Source organism: Bos grunniens, chromosome 7 (assembly GCF_055505025.1).
Source record: "Bos grunniens cultivar Pamir isolate PY7600 chromosome 7, Bosgru_T2T1.0, whole genome shotgun sequence".
Classification (NCBI taxonomy): domain Eukaryota; kingdom Metazoa; phylum Chordata; class Mammalia; order Artiodactyla; family Bovidae; genus Bos; species Bos grunniens.
Genome location: NC_141171.1, coordinates 100,683,778 through 100,691,095, shown reverse-complemented (window position 1 = coordinate 100,691,095; position 7,318 = coordinate 100,683,778). Strand labels below are relative to the sequence as shown.

At 39.6% G+C, this 7,318-nt stretch overlaps 1 long non-coding RNA gene across 2 annotated transcripts; it reads right to left on the bottom strand.

The window, feature by feature from the left end:
- Positions 1-735: 735 nt before the first annotated feature.
- Positions 736-7,085, bottom strand: LOC147370036 (uncharacterized). 2 transcript variants are annotated; one of them, XR_015168341.1, is made up of 3 exons: positions 7,067-7,085; positions 5,708-5,841; positions 736-1,459 (listed from the first exon to the last, which is right to left on the bottom strand). It is a non-coding gene; the product is annotated as an uncharacterized LOC147370036 (long non-coding RNA). The 2 variants fall into 2 exon arrangements; XR_015168340.1 differs by lacking the exon at positions 7,067-7,085 and having other exon boundaries at positions 5,708-6,438.
- Between the last annotated feature and the right edge of the window lie 233 nt (positions 7,086-7,318).

Here is a 7,318-nt window from a genome sequence, read left to right as displayed (position 1 = left end):
GGATGAGTTCTCTCCCTATTCATATATTCACTAATATTTGGCCAATGTCAGGGGATATGTTGGCATGAGGGTGAGGTTAGGTTAAGAGTGTTTCTAAGAGGTAACCAGAAGGAATTAGCTAGCAGCCTTTTATCATTGCCTCCCTAATGGTGACATGCCAGGGGGAAGGGAAGGAGGCTACTGCTGTCCCCACCCCCCAAATATCAAGGCAAAGCACCCAGGTTCTATATCTGTATATATTCCTAGATGCCAGTTTGGGGTAGACACTGTATCAGAAGCTGGAAGAAGACTGGCTGAAGAGGTACTGCGAGAGCAGATAGAAGTGATTTGGGATCCACTGGGGGGAAGACTCAAGGCAAGTAAAACAGGGAAGAAAGTGAACGCCTAAGGTCATAGAATCCTACCAGGGAGGATGCTGGGACCGTGATTGGAAGGCAATATTGTTAAGGATTGAAAGTGAAAGTGCAAATGGTAGCCGCTCAGTCGCGTCAGACTCCTTGCAACCCTGTGAACTGTAGCCTACTAGGCTTCTCTGTCCATGGCATTCTCCAGGCAAGAATACTGGAGTGGGTTGCCATTTCCTTCTCCGGGGGATCTTCCCACCCAGTGATCAAACCCAGGTCTCTTGCATTGCAGGCAGATTCTTTACCATCTGAGCCACCAAGGAAGCCCCAACCAAGGATTGGGAACATACAAATAGCCATTGTAAAATCAACATTAAAATGTTCACTTTGGTATTTTAAATTATTTTGTCTCTTTATTTTCCTGTGTCTAGCCTAGTTCTTTTTTATGACAGCATTTGTTCAGATTTCTATGTCACAACCAAACAACATTTCTGTGGAAGGAGCATGCATATGGACTTAGGCTCAGAGTCTGGGTCATTGCTAGGGTGCTCACTCTCTGTGGTCACGTGGAAGATTCAGTAATGTTTCTTCCTATTTGCAAAATAGACCTCTTCACAATACATAGCTTACACTTTCTATAAATATTTCATAATAGAGATGGAAAAATCTTTGGAAAATATTAACTGCTTTAAAATTAGGGTCAAATGCAAGATTCCTGTGGCAGCATCATCTATTCTAATTTCTTCAGTTCAGTCGCTTAGTCATGTCTGACTCTTTGTGAACCCATGGACTGCAGCAGGTCAGGTCTTCCTGTCCATCACCAACTCCCGGAGTCTACCCAAACTCATGTCCATTGAGTCGGTGATGCCATCCAACCATTTCATCCTCTGTCATCCCCTTTTCCTCCTGCCTTCAATCTTTCCCAGCATCAGGGTCTTTTCCAATGAGTCAGTTCTTCACATCAGGCGGCCAAATTATTGGAGTTTCAGCTTCAACATCAGTCCTTCTACTGAACAGTCAGGACTGATCTCCTTTACGATGGATTGGTTGGATCTCTTTGATGTCCAAGGGACTCTCAAAGAGTCTTCTCCAATACCATAGTTCAATTTCTTAGCCTTAAAAAACAAACAACAACAAAAAAAAACACCTTGTTATTTAGAACCTCTGGATTTGCTTCTGCTTGAGCCCTTTCATGCTTCTACTGACTGAGGGTTGCAGGTCAGTGTTGCAGTGTTGGAAATTTAAGACTAGTCAGTATCTGGGCCTGGGCAGAGGGCCAGCATGAAAGAGATGAGTCCTAAGATCTGGTATGGTGTCTTGGAGAGCAGACAGCAGATACTGGATCCAAAGGCTAATTCTGTGGGGAGGTCCCTGGGGCTCTGGCAACAGTATTCTGGAACCATCTAGACTAAAATTTGTTCTGGCATCTTTCCAGGAGGCTCTAATACCTTCATGAGGCAAACAGCCAGTCTTTCGTTTTCAATTTTACTCCAACCTAGCCATTCTAGTCTAATTCAAAACCTTCGTGATGGTTTAATATCCCTGGGGCTATGGCTCAAACCACCTCCTTCCTCAATTCTGCTGTCCCTAAGCCAGGCTTTTTTTTTTTCTAATTTTATTTTATTTTTAAACTTTACATAATTGTATTAGTTTTGCCAAATATCAAAATGAATCCGCCACAGGTATACATGTGTTCCCCATCCCGAACCCTCCTCCCTCCTCCCTCCCCATACCATCCCTCTGGGCCGTCCCAGTGCACCAGCCCCAGGCATCCAGCATCGTGCATCGAACCTTTTTGCGGGTTTGTTTACGGGCATTCAAAACATGCCTCTCCCTCTACGAGTGACAGATTTTTCTCTGTCCTCTTAGTTAGCCATGATTAATGGCTATAATTGTAATTGTATCCACAGTGCAAGTCAGAAGTAATTCCAAACCCTGGTGCCAGCGCCTGGGCAGCTCTCTACTGCTGAGAAGGGCCATACGAGCTCCGTCCACCTCCACAGAGATGCTTCTGTAGCTGTTACACTACAGTTCACTCCAGTTTGTCCTCAGAATATGTCAAAACACACTTGCTGTTAGGTCAAAGGTGGAGATGAGACAGGATTCCACATCCAATTATAGTAGATTAAAAACCACAATAAAATCAAAGACAAAACCAAAAGCTTCGGACCAATGTTTTTCCCCCTTTAAATTGATGGACTCCCTGATTTTGTGCTTCAGCTTCTTATTGCTATCAAAGTAATGTCCTCTTCTTCTAAATACAGATGATTTATTTTTTCATTATTGACATAGGATTATCTGACTCTATATTACATCATTAATCTTTTCTTAAAGTGAGAGTTTCCCTATGACTAGTGTTCACAATCATCCTCTGTATTGTATTGTTTTAGAGCCCCTAAAAGCAAAGCTTACTTGGTTTTTCAGCAAGCAATTCTGTTCTATATATGTGTACATTAACCCTCTGTTATTTACTTTGCTATATTTATGCAAAAGAGTGAACAAAGAAAAATGACTCTTCTAAGTCACTGAGCATTATTTTTCTTCTCTTTTTCTCAGACTTACTGGGTTATGATTGACAAAGTTCATGTTTCTTCTTAATCCCAGGAAGTAAGTTGTCAACTGTGTGTCCATGTCCACACCCTCATTTTACCTCCAGATGCTCTTTCACCTGGTCTTAGCGGAGATGCTCAGAGTGGGGTTAGAGGGAAGATCAAACTATTACTCTGTCTTTTGAACTGTTTGTGGATTTTCTAGTCCTTATACAGAACTTTATAAAACTCTCTTCTCATCAGCAACACAAATGATATATAAGAAACAGGGGCCATTAAGGAGTTCAGTATTGCTGATTGGATTTGCAGTTACTTTAAAATGCATCTTTGCCCCAATACAGATTTATTTACAGGTCTCTGGTTGAGTCTCATTCTAATCTGAGGGGCTATGATTTCCAAAACCCATTATTGAATTGGAAGTTAAAACTACAAAGCTTTGTTAAAAAGTTATTCAACTACACCTAGCATCTGTGGTCACAAAGTCAGCTCCCTTGTTATCATGTAGTTCCCATAGAGAAGGGTGAGTTTCCATGGAGAATTAGCAGTTTTCATGCATTTTCAACATGATTTAATCCTAATAGGATTTACCTAAATATTTCCCAAACAGAAAATGAAGAAAAGATGAAAAATAGCACACATGGGGAAAAGTGGTTTACCTGTAAATCCTTATTGACTTTTTCAGTGTATGAGTTTACTAATAGTTACTCAAATTACAGTAGCAACTATACTGATACAATGCAAAGGACATACTTGGCAATTATTCTTTGAACTTGTAGGTTCAGCCAGGCCAAACTGTACTTGGCTTTCTGAATGTTAGTTGGGTTGTGGTTTTTCTAGACAGTTAGTCCAAAACAATTAAATTAGAAAATAGAGTGCCCAAAGATAAACATTTTAATTATTTAAAGCTTAAAACATTTATCACAAAGCCTGTCTGTGTGTATGCATATATAATTCAATCAATAGTATCAAATCTAAAATTCAGTCTTACTTTGCTATCATTATATTTGAACCAATTCTCCAAAAAATGATTAATTAAAAGTGGTAGAGTTCATTATATACCCTAGAGAGGCTCGTCTACTGTTGAAGATTTTATTTCCAGAATATCCAACAATATTACTTTTCCTAAGTGCATGTTTGGTAAATTATGGAGGGTATGATACACAAGCATGATGTCATGTAACTCTCATAAAAGCACAAGCACCGATGAGGGAAGCAGACTGCCTGAGCTCACAGTCTGTTCTAGTACTTGCCAGCTGTGTGGCTCTTGGGTCTACCACTTAACCTTTCTGTGACTCCATATTTTCATCCAAAAAATTGGAATGATGATAATAGCACATAACTCATAAGACTGCTTAAGAAAAAAATGTGATAACCATATGAATTACTTAAAAAGCCTAACATTGAGTATGCCTTTTATAAATGATCCTATTGCAATGATATGATTGCTATTGTATCATTTTTAAGCATGAATAAAATAAGCACTGTTTTAAAGAACATTTTCACGAGCACACAAGATAGCAGACCTGGAATCTGAACACAGGTGTGTCTGATTTTAAAGCCACCATTCTGACTTATTGCTCTAGTCTCCATCGCAGCTGGTGAACTTTTTGTCATTGAAAATCCAGAGATTTCCAGAAAGCACCCCCTTTAGGAATATCTTTTTTTCCAATGTGAAATCAAAAAATGTTTATTGAAAATAGCTTTTCGTTGTTCTATTTGATTAGTATTTGTTTTTCATTCAAAATTAAAGATTTATGCTAATCTGTGATATATCACTTTAATACTCCACTCATAAGCAGCAGCATTTATCTAATGAATAATTGAAGAATAAATTACATTTTTAAAATCATTGTCTGAAGAAAGTTCATATGTCAAAATTGATAAATATTTGAAAATCAGAAGTTCTTAACTGTTACTTATACTTTAGGTGAGTGTGATTTTCACTATTATTCACTTAGGTTTTGTTTTTCCCTTCAGGAAGATTTGGCTCCCTAGAACCACTGAGGTTTGCCTTGTCTCATTTTATTACTTAAATTCTACATATATGCCTTACTTCTCTGCATGTTAATGGTGACCTTGAAAGCAGAGAAATTCTTTGAAATACTCTCTGAATATCAGACTCTCCCCTATAACCCTCCCAAACCCTCCCCAACTGCATAATACAGATACCCTGGGACTACTGCTTTTATCAAACTTTCACCTCTACTGCCTCTAATCTTTGTCTCAAAAGTCCAGTTTTCTTCTCCACTGCCTATTTTTTTTTAATCTCATTTAAATTTAAACACCATACATTTCTGTAAAGTTCCATAAAACGGGCATTAACCTCCTGAAATATCTTTCAGCATCCCATAGGAATGAAATGAAAAGCAAATAGAATTTTAAAAGCATAGTGTATTTAACAAAAAAAAAAAAAAAATAGGGCAAATTGATATGTTCAGAGCCACTGTAAGAAATTCAAATGCCAATCTGAGGTTAGAAGTTAAAAGGGCTGAAGTTAAAAGATCATCCGGACGAATATTAGAATATATGACACTTTAATGAGTTTTCTAATTTGAGAGAATATTTCAGTAGGATTATGTTATGTCATGATGAACTAAGTTTTGAAATAAAATAGAAAAAATATAAATGAGCTATTCGGTTATCATTATCACGCTCTCTATTTTTTCTCCCTTTCTTTGTCTCCCACTGTCTACAGCAAGGCAAATAAATACTGTAGCAATCAGCCCCAGAGAGCAGAACTTGGTTAATAAAAACTTCCCTAATTTTTGTCTTCTCTTCCAACTTAGAACCAACCAGAGAGAGTCAAACACATACCTTTACCCATCATGTAGTATGTCCACCTTCTCGTTTTGCAACCAACAGCTTCCCCAGGACAAGGGCCTCCATTTAGGTTGTACCCGTAGCTTTCTCTTTTCTCCATGTTTTTCCTCTTCGGCTTGCCCTTGAGTCTGCCAAATGCAGGAGATGATGGCTGACTATAGCAAGCCCTGCTTTTTCTTATTTGGATTGTCTTCACTTGCTTTGGGCTTCCCTGGCAGCTCAGCTGTAAAGAATCTACCTGCCGTGTAGGAAACCCTGGTTTGATCCCTGGGTCTGGAAGATCTTCTGGAGAAGGGATAGGCTACCCACTCCAGTATTCGTGGGCTTCCCTGGTGGCTCAAACTGGTAAAGAATCTGCCTGCAGTGCAGGTTAGACCTGAGTTTGATCCCTGGGTTGAGAAGATCCCCTGGATAAAGGGAAGAGGCTACCTGCTCCAGTATTCTGGCCTGGAGAATTTTACCACCTCTCTCTTCCTGAGGGAGCACATGCTAGATGAGACATAGAAACTGAGGGTAATCATCAGTTAAAGCCATTCAATTATGATTAGCTTAATGTATTTTTATAAAACCTTGCATGTCTTCCAAGCCTCATGTAACTTCAATACCTCCTCTTAGCACCTAAACGATAAGACATTCGCTCAAGTTTTTTTCTAGGAACTTGGAGTCAGCTGTATGGAGTTTGAGTTCCAGCTAGTTAAGGCTAGTTAAGAACAACCACCTTCATACGAGGCAGGTGGGAGTATCCACTGGGCAATCTTTTGACGTCAAAGGGCCCAAAACCCCACCCCCAGAACATGCTAACCTGTAACTTAGTTGCACCTGCAGAGAACAATAATTACTTCACCCTCTTCTTATTTCCAGTTATCTTTCCCCACAGCTCCCACACCTCAGATGGCCCTGCATCTTTTCCTTTTAATTACTATTAATACTATTTTTTTTACTAGAGTATAGTTGATTACAGGGTTTCCCTGGTGGCTCAGATGGTAAAAAATATGCCTGCAATGCAGGCAGGCTGGGTTCAACCCCTGGGTTGAGAAGATCCGTTGGAGAAGGGAATAGCTACCCACTCCAGTATTCTTGCCTAGAGAATTCCATGGACAGAGCAGCCTGGCGGGTTATGGTCCATGGGTCACAATGAGTCAGACATGACCGAGAGATTAATACACATACTCATAGTTGATTTCAGTGTTGTGTTAATTTCTGCTGTACATCTAAGTGAATTAATGATATATATATATACACACATACACATATCTCCACTCTTCTTTAGATTCTATTCCCACATAGGCCATTTCAGATTATTGAGTAGACTTCCCTATGCTTCTTTATCCCCAAAATACCCTACCCTCTTACCTTCAGGAAGGCAGATTTGGGATTTGTTCTCCCATCTCCTCACTTGGCTGCCTCGTGAATAAATCTTTTCTCTGCTACAACCCTTTCTGTCTCAGCATTTGGCTTGCTGCATGCCAGGCCAATGAACCTGGTTTGGTTAATAATATCTCACCTCAGTCAAGATAATGCATATATTCATCACTCTCCAAAGTTCCATCATTTCCTTTTATGAATTCTCCCTGCTGTCTAGTCTTGCCTACTCCATCCTGTAGT